The sequence below is a fragment of the Canis lupus genome, chromosome 14 (genome assembly GCF_011100685.1).
Source record: "Canis lupus familiaris isolate Mischka breed German Shepherd chromosome 14, alternate assembly UU_Cfam_GSD_1.0, whole genome shotgun sequence".
In the NCBI taxonomy this organism is placed as follows: Eukaryota; Metazoa; Chordata; class Mammalia; order Carnivora; family Canidae; genus Canis; species Canis lupus.
Genome location: NC_049235.1, coordinates 40670183 through 40694941, shown reverse-complemented (window position 1 = coordinate 40694941; position 24759 = coordinate 40670183). Strand labels below are relative to the sequence as shown.

Here is a 24759-nt window from a genome sequence, read left to right as displayed (position 1 = left end):
GCTTGGACTCAAGGATTTTTCCATCTTTCTACCATTCAGCCCCATATGGTGGCAAAGTGGGTGTAGAAGTCTCATGCTTCAGAAACAGACTCTAAATCTCCAGCAAATAAAGATGTTTTGGAATTCTCTTACAATATTAATGGAAATGCAAACTGGTGCAGCCACTCTGGAAAACAGTAAGAAGCTTCCTCAAAAAGTTATAAATAGAACTACCCTACAACCCAGCAATTATACTACTAGGTATTTATCCAAAGGATACAAACATAGTGATTTGAAGAGGCACCTGCACTCCAATATTTATAGCAGCATTGTCCTCAATAGCCAAAATATGGAAGAAGCCCAGATGTCCATCAACAGATGAATGGATAAAGAAGATGTGGTATATATAATGGAATATTACTCAACTGTCAAAAAGTATGAAATCTTGACATTTCTAATGATGTGGATGGAACTAGAGGGTATTATGCTAGTGAAATAAGTCACTCAGAAAGATAAATACCATATGATTCTACTCATATGTGGCATTTAGGCAACAAAACAGATGAACATAGAGGAAAGGAAGGAAAAATAAAATAAGACAAAAACAGAGAGGGAAGCAAACCATAAGAGACTCTTTACTCTAGAGAACAAACTGAGGGTTGCTGGTGGGGAGGAGGGTGGAGGGATGGGGTAATAGGGTGATAGGCATTAAGGAGGGCACTTGATGTAATGAGCATTGGATGTTGTATGCAACTGATGAATCACTAAATTCTACCCCTAAAACGAATATACCATATGTTATCTAAATTGAATTTAAATAAATTTTTTTTTTAAAAAAGATGTTCTTATCCAGGCGTCTCTTTTATAAGCAAGAAAATCCTTTTCCCTTACCCTGCCCATGCACAATCCCAACTTCTACTCAGGTTTCATAGGCCAGGGCTGGGAAACATGGCTGTGTTGATGCCAATTATGGGCAAGAGGACTGAAACCATGACTATCAAACATGACTCCCTTCCCAGGATCTAGTATGGGTCCAATATCATCTGATAGATAATCCAAAGGGAAAAATAAAGGGCTGTTTTGTTGGCTTCCTCTGGTTTCTGGTGTATATTTATGATTAAGCTATAATAAGCTTGTAATTATGTTTTAATGTCTGCACTTTGGACCCTTTCAGATGCTTGAGCAATGACTACAGTGTGACTCAAGGCACATTGCCAACAGTGAGTTCAGATGACCTTGCCTTTTTATAGCTGCTACAGGAAGGAGGCACTCTCCTGGTCAGGGCCCATTCTTCTGTCCCTGAAGCCTCTTCGTCTTCCAACTTGCACCCTTGAGCAAGAAAGTACAGATGTTATGATTCAAACTGTAGCAGCTGTTGTCTCTCTGTCCCATTCACATCCTTCTGACCTCACCATGTTCACGTGCTCCAAGAACAAGGACAATGTCCTACTGCCAGTACCCCTGTCTCCAAGCCCCCGAGCTCTTTCTGGAATGACAAAGCTCTCTGCCCCTAATTAACAACCCCTCTTCCAGTTGCCTCCAACCAATCACTGGCTAGAGTTAGTATCTCAATACCCTGGTTCAGCAGCTGTCTGCCATCTGGTGGGTTAGTTCTGGGATGTGTGTCCTGGATTCAGCTCTAGTCATTCCCTTTGACAGTTGGTTTAATTACTCACCCTTTATTGGCCACCTTCCCTGTACTGCCTCCCTTCTCCCCTACTAAGTGTTCCCTATCCCTCCCCAAGAAAGTACTTGCATCTGAATCCTTGCCTCTGTGTCTGCTTCTGGGAAGACTCAAACTAAGACACAGACTGTCCTATATTATATAAACCAAGCTGGGCTCGGAGTCTAGTGAATGCCTAACCTAAGTTTCAACTCCATCCTGAACCATGAAAGGTAAGAGGAATTTGAACCAAACTGGGCATATGGGCATAAACATCTCTTGGGTGCTGGAGTCAGAATTAGTTTTGAATGTGTTGTTCTAATTTTATAAGATCTCTTTTAAGAAAGTTGTCTTACCAAAGTGTCTTCATGAAACAAGCCTGCCAGGAAGTCAGGGACCTATATTTTACTTTGGAGTAAGACAAATAAAATCACTTCATGTTTACAAGGACAAATAAATATAGTACAAGCTTAGTATGTATGAAAACTGAACACAGAGAAGAAATCAAAGATGGGAGTGGTTTAACAGCTCTGTCTTTAGGAACATGGACTCTGGCTCATGTCTGACCTACAGAAAGATTTTTAGAGAGTGTTCCTCTGGCTTTTGACTAATTAAGTGCAAGAAAAAGGCTGAAGTCAATAATAGAATGTTGTAAATGCAGAAGGAAGAAAATCTTTAAAACCTCTTTCTATGATTTTTGTCCAATTTTCCATTTCTACCCATTGTTTTCTGTGTCTCACTAAGCTAAGCATACTCATTGTTAGGCATTTTTTACCGCAGTACTTCACTCTCTGAAGTGTGTTGCCATCTTTTTTTTTTTTTTATCAGTTTTTCTTCACAGCAGTAGTAGGGTAGGTCAATATAATTTTTCCTGTTTGAGGAACGGAAAAAGCAAGGCAAGCAAGAGGGGAAATGCCATTGGCTCAGGTCGAACAGGAAGCTACCACCAAGAGATATTCACTGACCAGTCAGCCTGTAGCTGAGGAACCTCTGGGCCCTACCTCTGCAAACAAGTTCAAACAAGGCCAGTTACCTGGCAGAAAAACTACTAAATTGGAAAATAGAAAGCTTTTCTAAAAAAACACAAAAAACTATCGCTATATTAGTGACATGGATATTACTTAGACACATGGGATGCCAAATTAATTTTCTCTTTGATGATCCCTAGCTTCATCTCTCTGCCTATCCAGTTTGTCCCCAGAACAAACCCCACCTCTTTGAGGAGGTTCTCTGAGGCTATGTCAGCTTTCAAGAATTGGTCTCTCCTGTCTGCCTCTGACAATACTTTGTAATCATCATATCACAAGTGTTTTTTTCTGGGCAGTACTGTTCACCTAGTCCCTTGCATGACCTCTGGTACACAATAAAAGCTCAATATGTTTTTTTTTTCAATATGTATTATTAAATGAATAAATGGGACATGGTGGGGAGGGTCCAACCCCAATCCTAGGCTCAACTAACCAGCAAAGGCAGACAAAGTTTCAAGGGCAGTTAAGATATTCCTTGAAGAAAAACTAGAGTGCCATAATCACAAAGGGTCTTCCGGGGACCACAAAACCGTGTCACTTCCTGTACATTCCTGACAAGATTAGTTCTATCTTTGAGATTCTGATTGTTCCTCACTGTTATAGAACTTGAATATATTACAGCTGAAGGCTCTCAAAGAAGCCAGTTCACTCTTTTGACCATCCAACAGAGAGCTCTATTACACTTTGGGGCTGTGGGAGGAAAAAGCAAGCAAAGGCTGCATTGCAGAAGCCAACCGTTCTATGCACGCGAGCATGTCCATGTTTTCATAGCTCACTTACATCCAACAGACTCAAACTCCTTTCTTTCCTTGACTCTTGGGTTCACATTTGGCCACTCTTAGTTTGTTCATTCACAAGTATTTCTTGAATAGCTATCATGGGCCAGGCACAAAACCAGGACCTGGATATATACAGCATATTTTCTTCCACATCAACAATGTTTCAGGTATTCTTCAAAGTTTCTGGTCTAAAAAAATAAAAACAAAAACAAAAACACAAAGTTTCTGGTCTACTGAGCATGACTTATATCATTACAGGGCTGTTATATATTCTTTATGGTTATTATGTAGTTTTATTATAGGTGTTAATGACTAAGTATAAATGGTGCTCCATTTGAACTTGACCTAATCCTCCTGCATTATTAGCGGACACTCCCTGTTGCCCTAGCAGAGGAGAGGCAGCAGCAAAAGCAGGTCCCCATGTTGGTTCTTGATTCCTGTGGCTGTGACGGGACAGTGTACTGAGCGATCAGGAAAGCCACCACTTTCAGCAGCAGCCTGCTAAATTCAGTCCAGATTCAACAGTTTCTTAGCTGGTCTTTCCTCCCCTCTCCATCACCTGCATTTCCCTGGGGTGGGGGCGGGGGGGGTTCCCTCTCATTCACTCAGCACACTCACATGGAATAAGATAAAGAAAACACCAAGCTTGGTGCTTCTCCTCACTGAATGCTTCGTTACAACCCAACAGGAAAGAAGTTTCAACTAAACAAATGCTCGCTTTCCTTTTCTTCCCCCACCCATCAGTCTCTGTCAGCTTGATCGAGAAAATATGGCTGTTAATAGCCTACCGTGGAACAAACATTTGCATAACTGTTACCTCAGAGCCCATAACTCTGAGCTAATTGGCTGATGGTGATTAAAATGATTAAGTGATTGTAATTTATATGATTAACCAATTAAACCATTCTCCAGTGATTGGCTCAGGGTAGGCCTCGAGATGTGCGCACATCTCTCAGCGTGAAGGCAGAGCTGAGCAGTGTTAAATGTTCTTTCAAATGCTGACTTGTTCCTCTGACCAGCGGGGGGAAAGTGTTTTACACTGGATAGTTGAATTTTATCATGTTAAATGAGTGGCTACCAAAAAACTCAGTGCCTGGCATAAAAGAAGTGGGAGGCAAGTGATGATTCTTTGAAGGGACAAAGTGGATCATGACTATTACTTGAAAGTAGCCCACATTCTACTAAAATGAAAGAAAGGCATGGTTAGAACTTAGAACTTGGGAGCCAGGTGGGCTGGTTCTAGCCCTGGCTCTGCCACTCACCGGCCGTGTTGTGTGATCAAGGTAGCTGACCTTTTTAAGCCTGTCGATTCCTCTCCTATAAATAATATTCTTACGAGTCTTTTAAGGTTATTATGAGGATCAGATTAGATTATGCATATTATACTTCCAATAAATATTAGCTGCTAGTGTTATTATTACTTTTGTTATGATTTATTATTCCTCCACTGGAATATAAACTCCAAAGACATTCTCATTTTTCTATCTCTGGTGTTCAGCATGGTGCCTGGCACATCACAGGTACCAAAAATATGTTTGATGATTGAAATGATAATACTGAACACAGAGCACTAAACTCACACTGGGTATTTTTCTAAATGCTTTACATTCATTAACATGGGTAATCCCTGCAACAACTTCATGAAATAGGTTCTGTTATCATCTTCTGTATTTTGGAGGTGAGGGAACTAGAGGTACGTAAACTTGCTCAAGATCCCACTGCTGGTAGAGGTGGGTTTGAAAGTGAGGCTGAGGGACGCCTGGGAGGCTCAGTGGTTGAGCATCTGGCTTCAGCTCAGGGCGTGATCCTGGGGTCCTGGGATTGAGTCCTGCATCGGGCTCCCCGCAGGGAGCCTGCTTCTCCCTCTGATTATGTCTCTGCCTCTTTCTGTGTGTCTCTCATGAATAAATAAATAAAATCTTAAAAAAAAAAATGAGGATGATGTTAAGGCACCTCTATAACTAACAAGTAGGAGGATATTTAGACATTTCCCCCAAACAAGGTAAAATGTCAATGCCAAACGGGAATAAGAAAATAATATGGTTCCTTCCAAGGGGCACCTGGGTGGCTCAGTCAGTTAAGCATCTGACTTGGTTTCAGCTCAGGTCATGATCTCAGAGTGGTGGGATCAAGCATGGAATTGGGCTTGGGCTGGGTGTGGAGCTTGCTTAAGATTCTCTCTCCCTCCCTCTGCCCCTCCTCTTGCTTGCTGTCTCTCTAAAAAAACTAATAATAATAATAATAAATCTTTAAAACAAAAGTAAAGAAAAGAATATGGTTCCTTCTATCTAGTGAAAAGAAACAAGCTGGGTTCATTTACCTGATGACACATTTTGGGGACCTGACAAATTTGGCAAATGGAATAAGCAAGAAATAACTTGAGTTCTCAGTACCAACCAGACAGATAGGTTACAAAGCACAAATTGAACATACTCTGTTAATCTGTTAGGTAAACTCAAGTTCACTGTGATTCAGCATATGTCCCACCCCAAAACCCCACCCCAGGTGCCTTCTACCAACAACCATTTTACTCTCCCTGTGCCCTGGGCCAAACACATCCTCTTTCTCCCAAGACAGCCCTTTCTGGAATATCAGAAAGACCCTACTGGTGGCTAGACAGTTGGCTATTGGTGTTCAGGCTATGAGTTGCTAGAAAGTGGAAAGAGAGGCAGGGAGTTGGTGTCCCTATTCTGTGAGCTGTGGCCAAAGGTAGCTACATGTGTTTTTCTTTCAGGCTTCTTCTGGTTATTTACATCAGTGTAATAAAGTCAGTGAGTATTTTACTTCTATTTAAAAAATAACATTTAGGCACCTGGGTGGCTCAATGGTTGAGAGTCTACCTTTGGCTCTGGTCGTGATCCCGGATCCTGGGATTGAGTCCCATATCAGGCTTCCCACAGGGAGCCTGTTTCTCCCCCCTGCCTATGTTTCTGCCTCTCTCTGTGTGTCTCTCATGAATAAATAAATAAAACCTTAAAAAAAAAAAAAAGAATAACATTCAGTTACGTCCTAGCTCTTACCAAGGATGAGGGGTATGGTACTGCCACTGCTACTTACTGCCATACACGAGGGTGTGCAGAGAGCTGGGATGTCCCCAGAACCCCACTTTATCAATTCCACAGCCATGTGACTCAATTCACTTTCTTCATCTGACTCTTCATCTCCTCTTCTTTTTATCCTTTTTATCCTTCATCTCCTCTTCTTTTTATCCTTTTTATCCTTCTTTTTATCCTTCCCACTATCATTCTTCCAAGTCCCTCCCTTCACCCTTTCCTCACTCCTTTCTCCCAATTCTGAAATGTGGATACTTCACACACCTATTTTCATGGGACAAACTATAGTTCATTGTGATGAATATGGCCATGCAGTAGTGATTGGTGCATGTGTGCCATCTTTAAGAACTCCCATGGTGTGGCAGCTGCAAAGTTCACTGTTGAACTGGTGTCAGAATTAATTCTACTTCCTTTTACCATCGATTCTTGGTGTTATGTTGGTGTGACTTTACCTAAGTTGTTATTTAAAACAATTTTTTTCTTTTTTTTAAGGATTTTATTTATTTATTCATGAAAAACAATTTTTTCTTATAACATCAATGCATTTTCATATTAGAAATCGTATAGAATACTGAAAAGACAAGACAATAAAAATCACTGGCATGTTTCCTCATATTTTTCTTTCCTTGAAATCTTCCCCTACTACAAAAAAGTGGAAAAATATTTTTAAACTTAAAAGATGATGCTCCATGTGTATGCAAGTGCACAAGAGGAGGTGTGGGTTTTGGAGAAAGCCCTTTGTGATTCACTGGGCTTGAAGATATTTGACAAGTTCAAATTATGGCTGGATCCCCATAGCACTAACCTCTGGATCCCTGATCTTTCACAGTGTCTAGCAAAGCCCATCTGTGGCTTTTGCATGAGAGAGAAACTCAAGCTCTGGACTTGGCAGGTCAAAGCTATTCAATTCATCTCTAAATCTTTACAAATCCAAGAATTTCCCTGAAGTCATCATTCACTCTGAACTTTTCCATTGCTTTTTGTAAAGGAGAGGAAAGAAATTCACTTTGGTTAAACATCAGCTCCTATGAAACCAGGCATTGAAAGGGGGCAGAGTCCATAATTGATTTTCTGACAGGTTATAAAATATTAAAAGATGGGAAAGTTTTAAAACTAATTTTTAGGTATCCATCTGAAGCCATGTCCAGTTGGCCTGCAGGATCAATGAAACAACATTACATAGAAATGCTGAACTCATACTCTCCTGGCTAATCTATATTTCAAAGATGAGACTGAGCTCTTAAATGACCTACTCACAGAGTGAGCTGATCCCCAGCTTAAGCCTCCCATTTGGAACATTGGTTGCAAAGATTAACTATTTCAAGGAAGTGAAAGACCACATATCCCTGAAGCCCTGGCAGGATGAGGAGGTGGGAGAGAATTCACCCAAACCATGTAAAACAAGGCAAGCAAACCCACAAGATCTTTTTGTTGATTTAATGTCAACTTTTTATTTTATATATTATGGATTTCCTTTTACTTTGCGGGGAGGCCTGGGAGACAGCGTTTATCATCCTGGATATTCCCTCGAGGTGGCATGAAAATATGTCTGACCTTATGTGCACACGAGGCCTCTCCTAGGAAGAACTAAGGTGTCTGTTAGTTTGCCAGCAGGAAGTCCCACCTGAGGAGCACAGGGTACCAGGAGCAAAATGTGAACTAGGCATGTGGCCTTAGGGGCTTCCAGTCCTGTCTGTAAGCAACCTTGAAGCAAAGGGAAAAATGGTAAATTTGGATGTGGATTCCATCTCACCATTCCGAACCACTGTCTCTTTTCCTTCTTTCAGAGGCTCAGCTTCCCTGAAATGCATTCCACTCTGTAAATGTCTTAACTTAAAGCCGTCAAAAGGTTCTCCAAGACTTCTAGGCATCTCACTGACCTCTCTGTGACCTTGAGGACCCCTTACACTTGGGCATAGCAAGTGTGTTTATTTCCTCCTTTCTTCCAACCTCCAGCTGTTCCTTCCCTACCTCTTACCTGACCACTCTCCCATCCTGGCCCCATGACCATGAGCCCCTTGAAAGCAGAGATTGGGCTTAGTTCATTCTTATTCCTAGAACCTACTGTAGCACCTGGTACCATGACCATCTGACACATATTTCATTTTTTATTTTATTTTGGGGCTCCCCATCTAGAACACAAGTTCAGTGAATGCAAAGCTTTTTGCCAGATTTGTTTACATCTCAATCCCCAGTATCTAGAAAAATGCCCGGCACATAGTAGGTGCTCAACAAACATTTGTTGGATGGATGGATGGATGGATGGATGGATGGACAGACAGCCAGATGAGCTGAGACAATGCAGTAGCAGAAGTGTGATCAAGGTGCTATGGGAATGTATGTCTTGAAACAATGTTTTGAAAGGGTTAAGAAGAATATTGGGAAAAACTTAGTTGAAGAGAAGCAATTAGAGCTAGACTTGAAAAGATAAGTAAATCTTTGCTACCCAGAAATGAGGAGATGTGTAGAGAGTAGAGTGAGGTAGAGAGTAGAGTGTGGTCGGGGCAAGAAGGCACAATTTTGCTTGGGACACACAGACCAAATGGGGAGGCTGAGGCCTGAGGTTGAAGCAGTGCACTGTGGAGACTAGCTAGAAAGGTTGAGGCCAGGATGTGAGGGGTCTGGAATATTGTGATGGGCATTAGCATTTTATTCTGTAAGACTATTGAAGGCTTTTAAAGAGAAGTATAATAGCATTGGGTCTCATTATAGAAACCGTGTGGAAGAGGCATAGGGTGTGGCAGGGAGCGGATTGGTGGCAGGCAGGCCAGAGAGGGACTTGCTATGTATGGGCAGGTTGGCAAGAGATGGGTGGGGGGCAACCTAGAGTCCCACCATTTACACCTGGATCACAGGAGGGGCTCGCCAGAGAGTGGCTGAAGGTGTGCCGCTGAACGGTGCTCAGGTTTATCTTAAATACATGTATTTTCAAACTTAATTCAGTTCACATTAGGGCACTGGTTCTTAACTGGGGTGACTTTGCCCTGGGGTGACATCTTTGATTCTTGCAGCTTGGGGGATTGGATACCACTGGCATCTGCTAAGGAGAGGCCAGGGATGCTGCTAAACATCCTACAATGCACCACTGCCCCCAAAACAAAGACTTATCCTGCCCAAAATGCGACGAGGATAATACAACTGATATTTAAATTAATAGATTAGAGGTAGTGGGTCCAGGATATGTGTGTTTTTGCTCTGCTGCAGGCAAGACCTTAATCCAAGAATGAGTCCTTTGAGTCATTTAGATGCCCAGAGGACTTCAGAGTTGGACTGACAGAGGCATTGGCTCCTGTAATTTGACCTCGAATGCCTTACTTGCAATTCCATGGCTGCCAACAGAGGCTCTATTCAAGAGATAACATAGGAAAGGGGCCCACCAACATGGTGCCTGTCACACAGTGGCATTCCGTAAGTGCCAGTCCTGGTAACGTGTCCTGATATTTCTTCCTGATTCCAATTCTAGTTGTTCCAAGAAGCACTTCTCCCATGTGTCTACTCAAGTGTCGCCTTCTCTGTGTGATCTTTCCTGGCTGTCCTATCTCAAACTAAAGCCCACCCCATACATACTTCCTATCTTCCTTCTCTACAATATGTTTCCCCATCTGACCTGCTCATATTTTGCATATGTGTTTATGGTGTGTTTCTCTCTACTAGAATGTGAGCTCTAACAGGGCAAGGGGCTCTGTCTGTCTGGTTATTGCCATGTCTCGGCACCCAGAACAGAGCCTGGCAGAAAGCAAATGCTCGATCAATATTTGTTGGATAAATGAAACAAATCCCAGTTTCCAATAGCCAGAGAGAGTTGCTCTGACATGCTACGTGAGGGTTTGCATTTTTCGATGACTAATATACAATGAATGTTTTGTGAGCAGAAGGAAAAAAATTCCACAAACTGCTGGGGCTAATTTTTCTCTTGAAATGAGGCAAATTGTTGTGGCCTGTAGGGCTCCAAAATCTTCTGTATGTGAAGGAAAGACGTTCAAGGCCAATCTTGCTCACTCTCCCTGCTCTGTCAGCAGACCCCTCTGCAGGAAGGTGGGCCGTCAGGCCCTATCAGCGCTGCTGGGCTCATAATCAGATTTTAATGACTGTCTACTTCCCTTCCTACATGTTTATAGTCCTCGGCACTCTGATTAGGTTTTTGGTCTCACAAGATAGTTAAAAGCCCACAATTTGCGCTGGGTGTTTTATTTTTTCTGAGTTAAGTGAGTAGGTAAATGTCCCTTTGATCTTCCTGCAGTGGATGAGAGCTGTTTGGGTTTTTAAGGCCCTCGCCAATTATATGAAATGGATGCAGAACTGGGTTTGAGGCTGGCCTTCTGGGTGGCTCCAAGGTCCCTCAACGGTTTTTATTCTTTCTCCTCCCATCTCTTCCACATCCCCAGTGCTGAAAGAACTGAGGAAAAGGAAGCAACAGGCAGTGCTGAAAGAAAAATGAGCTTTCTGAGCCCATGGTCCAGGAGGTCAGCAGTGTATCTCTCACCTTTGAGCGGGTAGGTTGCCAGTGGTGGGGAAAGCGCACAGCTTAACCTGCCAACCCGATGGAGTTTGGTAAGCAGCTCCTCCAACCAGGAGTCGACAGTCCTAACCATCTGCTGGGCAGGACTTACAGCTGAAATGATCTCTTGTCATTGCACGTATTCCAGCAATTATGCGTGCTGGAGGGATGAGGAACTCTGGGCCTAAGTAAGAAGAGAGGGGATCACAGGAGCCACACACAATTCTTCCAAGCTCCCCGTGTGTCAGGATTGAAATATGAACGCTGTGCTGGCTGGTGACTTCTTTGTGGCACGCACACATTATCTCCCCTGTGTCACAACTAAGTCACATGCAGTAACACTTCATTATTTTCATTAAGCTTATTGCAAGAGTAATCATCATTGCCATCGGTATCAATCATCAGCAATTTTCCCGATTATGGCCGTAAGCGATGACAGTCCATGTTGACAATAAATGATCACGCCTCTGGCTTCAATTGACACTTCATTGGACTTTGCAAGGTTGCTCCGAACACTCCTGGGCTTGCTATGTAAAGAACTATTTATCTATGACAAAACCTGGGTCTATCCGATATTTGTTTTTGCTTCCCAAATGGGTAAGTTCATAATATTTGCAAAATTCATCCTTTAGTAGATGACAGCCACGGAGTCCAAAACATATTTGGAAAGAAGTTATATGCTCTTAGCTCAGGGCTGTGGCATCACGGCCATTCCCCAACCTATCCTAAATGTGTATGCGTTGAGTTATGGCTCTTTCTTCCAAATGGACATGGGAAATGAAGTTGTTTCGATTGCAAAATGGCTCTTGGCTGTTTCCTATTTCTAAGTGGGAGCAGGAGGAAAGGAATTGGAGGGCAAACAGCTCCACTTCCCTTTATCACTGAGTCTTTCTGGCATCCAACATGATTGAAATTCTTCAACATTTAAATAAGACTTCTGAACAACAATAGCCTAGTTGCTTATTATTCTTGTTACTGCACTTCTATGGTTTAAAGCACTCCCTGGTCTCAAGCATTTGTGCTACAAATAATTTTAATTGAGCCGAGAAACCCTTGACATTTTAGAAATTACCTTCTATTTATAAGACTTTAAGAGGAACCTTCCTGGCTGTCCTGACCTCTGTACGATTTGGCCTTTTTTCCTCTACTTTGAGTTTAGTTTTTTATTTTCATTGAACCAAATTACTTTCATTCCTAATTTAATTTTGCAGTAGCAAATAAAAAGCCAACTTGATGTATCTGTAAAATCCCACACAGGCTATGAAATATGCAGGTTCCTTAGACTCGCACATATGAGGGAGCATCTGAAGTCCATTCCATTAAGGTTGACAAAATGAGTTCTGGGAATATTACTAATGACGAGGTTCTAAAAAATGGAGGCTGTATCAGATCTTAAAATATCCTTTGGGGTTTGTGAAAGTTTTCTGAACAGTGAAAATTTTAGTTTTTGTTATGTATTTTCTCCAACTATCAAAAATCCTATTGATGTAGACCTTGTTGAGATGAATTTCATTTTGATACAAATAATAAAATATTGTATATTTGTACAGTACTGTCACATTTATCGTCTCATTTCATCTTCAAAGAAACTCATTCATTCATTCATTATTTATATGTTCCAGGCTCTATTCTAGACACTCTGGGTGCAGCAGTGAACAAAACAGCTCATGGAACTTCCTTTTGAGGAGGGAGACAAGTAAAAAACAAATAAATGAACAAACATGTGTCTTTTGATGTTCAATGTTGAATGGTGCTAATTGTAATTGTAATAAAAACTAAAAACTAAGCAGGGAAGGGGAATAGGGACTACTAGGGTAAGAAGGCCTCACTGTAAGATGACGTTTGACAGAGATGTGGAGTTGCTAAGGGCAGGAACAGTCTTGCAGGCAGAGAGAACAGCACGTACAATGGCCCAAGTCAAGAACAGAAGGGAGCATTGAGTGTAGAGCAGAGTGAGCCAGGGGATTGGTGGTCAGAGTAGAAGCAAGAATTCCATCATGGGTCACCTGGGAGGCTCAGTGGTTAAGCATCTGCCTTTGGCTCAGCACATGATCCTGGAGTTCTAGGATCAAGTCCCGCGTCGGACTCCCTGCAGAGCCTGCTTCTCCCTCTGCCTATGTCTCTACCTCTCTCTCTGTCTCTCATGAATAAATAAATAAAATTTTTAAAAAAAACAAAAGGAATCCCATCATGGAGGACCTTGAAGGCCAATATGAAGACTTGGCTTTTCCCCTGATGACATGAGGGATCCAAAGGATTTTGAGCAGAGCAGTGACTTAGTCTGACTTATGTTTGGAAGGACCAGTCTTATGGTAGCATGACAATAGGTGGCAGAGGGGCAAAAGCAGGAGGGAGACTTGTTGGGAGACCATGGCATTCACTGAGAAAATATAAGTGGGTCAAACCAAGGTGGCAGCAAGGGAGGTGTCAAGAAGCAATCAGTTTCTGGATATGAAAATGAAGAAAGGAGGATATTATTTATTCTCATTTTAGAGGGAGAAAACTCAGTCTCAGAGTAACTGACTTTCTCAAGAATATGGAGCAAGTGTGTGACAAAGTGGGGTTTGAAACCAGACCTGTTGGTGTGAGTCCCTCCATGGCACCCTGTGCAGACCACCTGCCACCGAATACAGCCCAAATATCCATCCATCTTGGAGTTTCTGCCTCAGAGCTGTGGTCATGTTCTCATTAACATAATAAATAAGGAATCAGGAAGAGCAAGGGTACTCCAGTTCCCTGGATACCTGAACAACTAATGCTACCTGACATTAGTAGAAGGTAGAGCCTAATAAATGGCTGGGAGGAGGAGGAGGAGAGCATTTGCTTCAAGGGGAGGAGAGGCACTCATTAGCAACCTAGTTGCTTACATGGTTCACGTTCTTGTTTCAAGCAGGCACCTGCACTGTCAGGGGCCTTTCCGGAAACGAACACTACTACTATTGCTATTGGGGCCCTATGGCTTTTTTTTTTTTTTAACTGAAGTGAGATTCATATAACAAAATCAACCATCTTAACATTAAAGTGAACCATTCAGTTCACTTTAATATATTCAAAATGCTGTATAGCTATCATGTCTATCTAGCTCCAAAGCATTCCCATCATCTCAGAATGAATCCACATTATGCAGTTACTCTCCCTACTTCTCTTCCCCCAGCCCCTGGCAAACACCAATCTAGTTTCTGTTTCTATAAATTTACCCATTCTAGATATTTCCTATAAATGGAATCATAGGGCAGCCTAGGTGGCTCAGTGGTTTAGCACCACATTCGGCCCAGGGTGTGATCCTAGAGACCCAGGATCAAGTCCCATGTCAGGCTCCCTGCATGGAGCCTGCTTCTCGCTCTGCCTGTGTCTCTGCCTCTCTCTCTCTCTCTATGTCTCTCATGAATAAATGAATAAAATCTTTATAAATAAATAAATAAATAAATAAAATCGTATAATGTGAGGCCTTTTTGTGTCTGCTTTCATTTAGTGTAATGCTTGTGAGGTTCATCCATGTTAGAGCATGTACCAGCATTTCATCCCTTCTTATGGCTAAATAATATTTTGTTGAATGTGTATGCCACCAAGTGTTTATCCACTCGTCCACTGATGGACATTTGCATTGTTTCTGCCATTTAGCTATTGTGAATAATACTGCTACAAACACGCATGTATACATACTAGTTTGAGTACCTGTTTTCAGTTCTGTGAGGAACATGCCTGGGAGCAGGAGCTGGGTGTTCTGTTCAACCTTTTCAGGAACCATAACTGTTTGCTACAGTAGCTGAATCCCTTCCATTCCCACCATCAGTGTACAAAGACACCAATTTCTCCACTTCCTAGCCAACACTTGCTATTTTCCCTTTGTAAAAAATTATAGCCATTCTGGTGGCTGTGAAGTGGCATCTCACTGTGATTTTGATTTACACTTCCCTAATGACTAATGACGGTGGACTTGGTGACCATGGATTGGTATATCTTCTTTAGACAAATGTTTATTCAAGTTCTCTATTCACCTGTTAATTGGGTTGTTCATCTTTTTGTTGTTGGGTTGTAAGAATTCCTTATATATACTGGATCCTAGACTCTTACCAGACATATGATTTACAAACATTTTCTCCTTTTCTGTTGGTTGTCTTTTCACTTTCATGATAATGTCCTATGATGTATGAAAGGCCTAAATTTTGATGAGGTCCAGCTTATCTATTTGCTGTTGCTATTGTTGCTTGTGCTTCTATCCCCTGGCTTATTTAAAACAATGTTGGGGCAGCCCGAGTGGCTCAGTGGTTTAGCACCACCTTCAGCCCAGGGCCTGATCCTGGAGACCTGGGATCGAGTCCCACATCAGGCTCCCTGCATGGAGCCTGCTTCTTTCTCTGCCTGTGTCTCTGCCTCTCTCTCTCTCTCTCTCTCTTTCTCTCTCTCTCTGTCTCTCATGAATAAATAAATAAAATCTTAAAAAAAAGCAACGTTAATGGTGGTAACCATAACAATAGTAGTGATAATAGTGAACACTGACACAGAGGGAGGGAACCATAGGAGAGCACCTGTGCTTTCCTATTTTAGGCCGAGATGTAGAGCAGACATGGAACTTCCTAAGCTCAACTGTAGACCTCAAAGTATTCCTCTTATAATCTCTGTTATGATATTGTTAAGCTGCCATCACAAGAGACCCGCAAATATAATGGCTTGAAGCAGAGAGAAATGCATTTCCCCGTCTCATGCCACAGGTAGGGTGGCTTAGCAGGGTCAGAGCCTTGGGCTGCTTCCAACGTCTTATTTACCATCCTTAACACATGGCTTCCATTTTGTGGTCTGAGATGATTGTTCCAACCACCACTGCCACATCAGCATTCCACTCAGCAGGAAGGGGAAAAGAAAAGGGGAGTTTGTGTCCTTTCCCTTTGAGCCTATGTCCCAGAATTTGCACACATCACTTCTGCTTACTCCCATTAGCCAGAAATTAGTCACATGGCCACACTTAAAGGAGGCTGGGAAGTGTGGTTTTTAATTCAGCACCCATGTGCTCAGCTGAAAGCTCTGTAATTACAGAAGAAAAGAAAATACATATTGGGGAACAAATATCCAGTCTCTGACATAGAACCTCAACTTTAGTAATTATCAGATTAGTATTGTGAGCAATGTTGCTAAAATTAGAATGGAAACCAGACTTCATTTTCACCTGTAGTTATTTTCCCATCCATTAAACGGGTCTCTGTTAAGGTTTCTTCAGACTACTTGGGAAGGAGGACCAAAGCTTCGTGCTAGGATAAGTCGTCAGGGAAAGGACTCAGTAAGTATAGGGAAAAGGAGAAGTAAGGAATTCACCAGTGAGCTGCCTAAAGAAGCACATAGATGATGAGATAATGGAGAGGAGTCATGTGTTTGTATCAGTGTCTCTGTGCTGTGGAAGATTTTTATGAGCAGAGATTTCTATCTGGAAGACAAACCACCACCACCAACAAAAACTCAAACAGATGTTATTTTGGTCCTTTAGAATTTTTAAGTGTTTTCACCAACTTTTTTTCATTGGGTCATTGTAACCTTAAATACCAGGAATGGGACACAGTACTACTTCCATTTCATCTCCATGATAAAAAGGAATCTCAAAGGTTAGGATGTTTTTTAGCTGTTTGGTAGCAGAGGCAGGATTCAAACAGCTCTCCATCACCCCATCTTGCACTTATTCAAGGATTTCCCATATGCTTTCCTCCCAGCCATACGCATGCATGAATGTAGCTAACAAGTCGCACCACTTACAGGCTAACGCCTGACATGCCTTCCAGGACAGCCTAAGGATCTTACCTGTAGGCCTACCCTCTATCCACACCTGCATTAAATTAGAAAAAGTCTTGGCAAGCTCCTGGAGTGTCACTTCCCTCACCTGCCTTTCTGGCTGGCTACCAGGGTGGTCTGGACAATGAGACAGTGGACCAGGGGAAGGGTGACACTGGCATGAGTGGTTTTGGCCAACATGCCATGGGAAACCTCTGTGCCTTCTTGAGGCCTTGCACTCATGCAGAACACTGTATCCAGGGCCCCAGTCAGGGCTCGGCATCAGGGCAGTGGAGAGTCAGAGGTAGGCCCATGCTGGTTCTTCTCCCTTAAGCAAGTCCATCCCCATTTCAGAAGACATCTTTGAGGCACTGGACACTTCACATTGACTGCATGGAAAATTACAGTGAAATAATACACCTTGTCTCATTTTTTCCTAACAAGTTCTTGAGGGTTTTAATGACCATGTCAGGAGGTTATGGCCTGGGACTCTTATCTAGACTCAAAGTGCTTCGAGGAAAAGACAAGAGATTTGAAGGTGGAAGTCCAGCTGCTAAGCTGCTAACTGGCCACATAACCTTGGGCAAGTCACACATAAGCTCACTGAGCCTCAGCTTCCTCATCTGAGAAATGAGAGTGAATAGGCACCATGAACAATAGCAAATATCTCTTAGGAAGTGGAAGCATCAAATAAGAAAATAGGTAGGAAATCACTTTGTAAAAGTGATGTGCAAATGCTAATTATTATTACAGTATAAGCCTATTCTTTAAATGTCAGGACAAAACAGGGTTAGGAGGAGATATAAGTGACAGAGAAGTTCAAGGACAGCCCTGAGAGCACTGACTATGTACTTGAGTCCTGATTTGCTGACTTTTCTTTTTTCTGGGCTTGTGTCAATGTCAATCATGAGTGAGAAACGTTAGGCTGCTTGGTTAGTGATTCATAGTCTCATCTCTCTTAGAGAAAAACTCATTTTTTTCAAAATGCTTTATACAACTTTTCACAAAGATTTCATTCCTATAAATGTCAGGAAATGTTCTTTCTTTTAAATATAGTAGTAGAATCTCCTTTGTTAATTCTCAGGCAAATAGGCTTAGGACTCCAATTTCAAGATATGAAAAACTTTAAAGAGGCAAAAACATAGAGCCTGGGAAAACCAGCTATTGTACAAATCACAGCAATTTAAAAACGATTTTGCCCATCTAGGGATTTCTGTTACATGGCTGTCTCTCATATTATTTTTAGTATATGTTTTTAAATTGTTTTTCTCAGCAGTTTTGTATCATATCAAGGACTAGGGCTACACTCACTTTAAGCAGTTCTGAAAATGAGTCATCTACTCAGATATGTGAAGAGAGGGGATTATAGACCAAACTCTTTTTTAAAAAAATATTTTATTTATTCATGAAAGACACACAGAGAGAGGCAGAGACACAAAAGGAGAAGCAGGCTTCCCATGGGGAACCCGATGTGGGATTTGATTCCAGGGCCAGAATCACACCCTGAGCCAAAGGCAAACACCCAACGGCTGAGCCACCCAGGCATCCCATAGACCAAACTCTTAACAGTCGTTACCTCTGAGTGGGGTTGGAGCAGAACTGAGGAAGCGAGGAATCTATTGTAACTCTGTTACATGAGCATGTAATGTGGTAAAATTATAAATAATGTGCAATAATAATAGAAATTAATTGTTTCAGAAAATATTCTATTTCTCTAGATGAGTCCCCATATTACCTGGCAAAAAAAAATACTAACTTAGAGCTCCATTTTATTTGCCCACCTCCATTCTCTGCCTTCACCTCTCTTCCTCCACAATGCATTGGTCTGACAAATCATTTGCCAATTACTGGAAATTTTGAGGAGGAAAGCAAATTCAATTTTGGCATGAGTGGCTATATTGACAAATCTGAATCCACAGACTGCAGATTCCTCAAGAATCAGGGGCATTTATGTTTCATTCTTTAAACATTCATTCATGTAAGTCATTCATTCATCCATTTAATAAATGCTTATCGAGTGCCAAGGACACCGTTTTCTCTGCATAAAAATACAGCAGCTAACAGATGCATATTTCTGCCTACAATGAACTTTCTTTTCCTAGGCTTGATGCATAGCCTTAAAACTTGTTAAATGAGAGAATTTGTTAATAAAAAATTATTATTATTTTTTAAAGGTTTTATTTATTTATTCACGAGAAACACAGAGAGGCAGAGACACAGGCAGAGGGAGGAGCAGGCTCCATGCAGGGAGCCTGACGTGGGACTCGATCCTGGTTCTCCAGGATCAGGCCCTGGGCTGAAGGCAGTGCTAAACCGCCAAGCCACCCGGGCTGCCCTGTTAATAAAAAATTATTAAGCACTAACTAGAACCCTGGCATTATTTTAAGGATTGAAGCTATAGCAGTGAGCCTGACAAATCTTATATTCTAGTGAGGGAAAGACAGACATAAACCAGATGAGTCAATACATCACTGTCAGACAATAAGGTGTATACAGCTTGGCCATTGGTGCCAATATACTTCCTGTGCATACAACTACAGCTTCCCAAATGGGAAAATTTACAGACATTGCCTGCTGGTTTAGGTCTTTGAATTTATCATGACAAATGGAACTAAAATTCCATTGACATCATGTGTGGCATTGGGTCAAATCTCCCATTCTTTTGTTCCGTCCTCCCACAAAGCTAGCTTGCCTAGGAGGCTCTCGGGCAATATATTAGTTTTCCATTGCTGCCATAACAAATTACTACAAAGGTAGTGGCTTAAACAATACAAATGTATTATCTTACAGTTCTGGATGTTAGAAGTATGAAATGGGTTTCACTGGGCTAAAATCAAGATATTGGTAGGACTGCATTCTTTCTAGAAGCTCCAGAGAAGAATACATTTCTTTGCCTTTTTTAGATTCTAGATGAGGGTTCATATTCCTTGCCTCATGACCTTTCTTCCACCTGCAATGCCAGCAACATTAGGATGAGACCTCCTCACTCTGCCATCTCTTTATTTCTCCCTTTTCCATGTTTAAGGACTTGGTAACTACACTAGCCCTACCTGGATAACCCAGGGTAATCTCTGCATCACAAGACAGCTGACTAGCAACCACATTTCCATCAGCAATGTTAGTTCCCCTTTGCCTTGTAACCTAACATACACACAGGTTCCAAGTATTAGGACACGGACATCTTTGGGAGACCATTATTCTGCCTACCACAGATAGGCTAGAAAGGAAGGAGCTACTTTTACATCTTCAGCCCCATCCCCAATTTCTAGCACAACACTGAATGTCTAGAGAACATTGACTGGTTTATATATGATGCTGGTAAACAGAACAGAAAATACCACGTGCTCCAGACAGCAGGAACCTGTATTTATTTACGGAGCCTGGCTAGCAGCTGTATGAGACAGAAAGCTCAGTAACTCCCACAGGCAAACTCAAAAACTTCTTGCAGAAAGGTCTTTAATCATCTGCTCTGTGTTTTCTCAGAACTGCTAAAGTAGAAGGAAAATTCCTTTTAGCGACAATCTCATATTTCTTATCTTCATATTCTTCCCTTTTGCATAGTACTTTACAGTTTATAGAGCACTTTCACATACTCTCACTTGACCCTCATGAAAATTCTGTTGGGGGAAGGGTGGGGAGTCCAATTATTCCCATTTTGGCACTTAGGAAACTGAACTTCAGAGGGAAGGCATGGCCTGTTCAAGATTGTGAAGCCACGACTTGACCAGGTTTTCTGATGCCAAAGCTTACACTCTCTCCATTACAATGTGTTATTCCCCATTGGTCATTTCTTCTGGTTCAAGACTTTAGAGTCCCTGGACCAAGTTCCATCCTTGCTACACAATCATCACTGCCATTGCCACCATCATCCTCATTATCTTTACTGTCATCATTGTCATCCTCCTCATCTCATCATCATCATCATCATCATCATCATCATCACTGCTATGAATGTCTTCAAAGTTATTCATCAGAAGAAATTTCCTTCAAGTTTTAGGAATTACCTTTGGCTCTGTCTATGATGGGGGAACCATGGCCTCCCTTTCTGATTTGAGCTATCAATACAACATGTCAGGAAACCAGTCATTCTGATTTCTGTCCCTGTGAGTAATCCCTTTAGGTCCCCACATGGTTGAAAAAACTTGGAGTGATCCTTAACCAAGATCACCAATACTGGCGGCATCAATGTGCATCCCCGACATGACTATTCTAATTATCTATGGCTGCAAAACAAAGCACCCTGAAACTCCATGGCTTAAAACAATGCCCATATTTGCTCATGATTCTGCAGTTCCATTAGTGCTCAGCAGGGTGATTCTTCCCTCAGTCCTGTTAGTAGTCACTCATTTGAGAATGAGAATTTAAAAAGACAAATAGTACCTTGGTATTATTATGAAAATAGTTTTGACCTTACATACCACCTGGAGGGGTGCAAGGGTCTTTGGAATGCACTTTCAAAACCACTATCCTACCTGTTTGGGGTTCTCCATTTTCAGACTAGACCACAACTTGTCTGGGAGGAGACATACCAGTGAACTCCAGAGAAACTCTCCCAAGTCCTCAGGGTGCTGGAAAATTTTTCTAATTGTTGAACTATGTGCAAGAGTAATCAGTGCCCAGCCTGTTTGACATCACTAAATTCACTTTCCAATCTCCAGAGCTTCTTAGCCTCCCACAATGCTCTTACATGTAGACTCCAGCTAGCACACTATTCCAAGGCAGTATTTCTATCATTTTGTTACAAAGTATGTGGGATTTATCTTTGGTCAATTTTTTTCACATCAGAATTAAGAATTTTCACCATCCGGCCTGAGCTTCGCTCATGCTATATCTTCCATGACATTTTCCATATTTTCAAAATATCTCAGCAGCATCACCATTATGTTTATTAAATGGAGGAGGGGTCAAACATGCAGCTCTTATTAAAACCCACAGCAGTCACACTGCTTTGAAAATTTAGTGGTTAGCTAATATAAAAGTCATAAAAGGTTTGGGGTTCTGGGGACTTCCATAAACTTAAAATTTTAGGTGCCCTGAGATGCAATTTCTGAGCAATTTCTTTGATCTCTGGCTGCCCTGGTAAATCATTTATTAGGGCAGCCTTTTTAAACAGAATCCTCTCAACCTCTCCCACAAGATATATAAAATAACATACTCTGCAAACAGTCATCAACCCCCTGCACTTACTGTATTCACTGATTACAAACCGATGGAGAAGTTAGGAGTTTTTTTGCAGTCAAATCTTTTTATTCTCAGAAATTTGCAGAAGAGACAGTGATGAAGTGCTACATGATGACAGATTGTACCTGCCCGAAATTTCCAGAATGGGACATGCCATCCCAAAATACTTCAGTAAGGTTTGTTTTTAAAAGCTCTAATAGAGTTCTAAGCCTTACTGGGTCAACATTCAAGCCAGGTTGCTCATGCCAGTTCCTTGTAGCCTCCTTGTGGTTTCCTCCCTTCTCTCCCTAACCTGCTCAATCATTCTATCTGGCATGATTTTTAGGGACTTCAAGTGGAGTGGGGAGCAGTCATCAGATCTCCACAACTACCCTGCTTTCACTCCTGTCTGTCTATTGGTCTCTCTTTCTCTCTCTCTCTCTCTCTCTCTCTCTCTCTCTCTCTCTCTCTCACACACACACACACACACACACAAAGGTACACTTGCTTCCCTGCTTTCTCTGAAGACTTGAGAGAAGTCAAAAGTAACTGCCATCAGGAAAAGATCTGGCAACTTCTGTAAGTGTTGGGATACTTTCTAAGTGCCTAACACAACATGAGAAGAAGGGTTTGTGGGTAGAAGTCCTCACGAAGGTTTGCAAATGACAAATTTTCAAGTCTCTACCACCATTATATGCAAGGCCCAAAGTTTCCAGTGGTTGTGAATTAAAAAAAAACATTGCTTAAGTCATACCAAAAAGATGACTCTCATGACCTATTTAAGTAACAATTCATGCTTCAAGATTAGGGAGAAAGATCTATCCCTGAATTTGTAAACCTTGAAGAAGGAAAAACTTTTCTAAGTGAGACAAGAAGCCATAAAGAAAAAGACTGATAAATCTGACTATAACAAAATCTAGAATTTCTGCACAATAAGCCATATAAACTAAATCAGAAGACAAATGACTAATTCTAAAAAATATCTGCAATATAGATGAAAAAGGACTAATTTTTCTAAAATTCAAAAGCTCTTATTAATCAATAGGGTAGGAAAATGAATAAGGAAGCTAATCAAGCAGTTAATGAAAATATATATATAAATGGCAAATAAACATATTAAAAATTCACAAATAAAAACAAACAAAACCACAATGAGATATTGTTATGGATAGAATGTTTGTATCTTCCCAAAATTCATATATCAAAGGCTTAATCCCTTGTGTGATGGTATTTGGAGACAGGGTTTTGAGAGATGATTAAATTTAGATGAAATTGTAACAGTGGGGTCTTCCCTTCATGATGGGATGAGTGCCAATACAAGAAGAGACACCAAAAAGCTTTCTTTTTCTCTGTCACATTAGAACATAGGGAGGGGTAGTTGTTTGGCTGTCTCCAAGCCAGAAAGAGATCCCTCACCAGAACCCAACCACAAAGGCATCATGATCTGGGTCTTCCATCCTCCAGAACTATGAGCAATAAATGTCTCTTGCTTGAAGTACCTGGTTTGTAATATTTTGTTACAGCAATTCAGACTAAAAGATACACCATTTTCATCTGTAAAATTATAAGCTATTTTAAATGCTTAATGAGGGCAGCCTGGGTGGCTTAGCGGTTGGGCAGCCTGGGTGGCTCAGCAGTTTGGCACCGCCTGCAGCCCAGAATGTGATCCTGGAGACCTGGGATCGAGTCCCATGTTGGGCTCCCTGCATGGAGCCTGCTTCTCCCTCTGCCTGTGTCTCTGCCTCTCTCTCTCTCTCTTTCTCTCTCTCATGAATAAATAAAATCTTTAAAAAAAATGTCTAATGATACCTCGGGTTGGCAGATGTGAAGTGAAATAAACATTCTTACCCTCTTTTCTGCAACCAGTTTGATGAGACACATGGCAATATATATCAGCTTCTAGAATCCATATATCTTTTGATTCAGCAGTCCCCAGCTCCAAGAATTTATACTGTAGATCTACTTGTATATATACACAACGATATATATACAAAGATGATTATTGATGTGCTGTGTAACACCAAAAACTGGAAGAAGCATAAATATAAATCATTAAGGAATAAATGAAATAGTCTGTCCTAAGATGAGTTACTCTACATTCTTTTAAAAAGAATGTGGTAGTTGTAGAATTGAAAAGGTGGATACACAAATGTTTATCATATGATTCTTCAAAAAAAAACTTTTTTAGGGGCGCCTGGGTCGCTCAGTCAGTTATGCATCTGCCTTCTTAAGTCATGATCACAGGGTCCTGGGATTGAGCCCCAAGTCAGGCTCCCTGCTCAGCAGGGAGTCTGCTTGTCCCTCTCCCTCTGCCTCTCCCCTGCTCTTTCTTTCTCTCTCTCAAACAAATAAATAAATCTTTGATATTTTTTTAAAGAGAGAGAAAGAGAGCATGCATGCATAAGCCTATGGAGAAGGGGGCAGAGGGAGAGAGAGAAAAACTCTAGCAGACTCTGTCCTTGGCGCAGAATCCCACACAGGGCTGATCTCCCTGGGCTCGATCTCCTGACCCTAAGATCACAATCTGAATTGAATCCAAGAATCGGACGCTCAATTGCCTGAGTCACCCAAGCACCCCTAAAAAATTTTAAGTAAATGTAGGGCTTGAACTCATGACCCTAAAACCTTGACTGACTGAGTCAGCCAGGTGCCCCCATCATATGATTCTTTACACTTTGTTGTTTCTTAGAAAATCTTCATGATAGGGATGCCCAGGTGGCTCAGCAGTTGAGTGCCTGCCTTCGGCCCAGGGTGTGATCCTGGGGTTCCGGGATTGAGTCCCACATTGAGCTCCCTGCATGAAGCCTGCTTCTCCCTCTGCCTGTGTCTCTGCCTCTCTCTC

General features: G+C 41.6%; 2 long non-coding RNA genes across 5 annotated transcripts in view; one reads left to right on the top strand and one right to left on the bottom strand.

Annotated features, from left to right (window-relative positions):
• Positions 1-1118: 1118 nt before the first annotated feature.
• The window catches only part of LOC102156804, a 40052-nt gene continuing 16411 nt past the window's right edge, over positions 1119-24759 (bottom strand). For 2 of the 4 annotated variants that reach the window (XR_005369619.1, XR_005369616.1), the window contains 3 exons: positions 23766-23944; positions 3451-3637; positions 1119-1308 (listed from right to left, as the gene is read on the bottom strand). This is a non-coding gene — a long non-coding RNA (uncharacterized LOC102156804). Of the gene's footprint in view, positions 1309-1998; positions 2051-3450; positions 3638-8056; positions 8207-23765; positions 23945-24759 lie in introns of all 4 variants that reach the window. The other 2 variants (XR_005369618.1, XR_005369617.1) reach the window with 2 other exon arrangements.
• On the top strand, positions 1724-12724 carry LOC111098808. Its single transcript, XR_005369622.1, has 3 exons — positions 1724-1875; positions 10888-10995; positions 12623-12724. It is a non-coding gene; the product is annotated as an uncharacterized LOC111098808 (long non-coding RNA).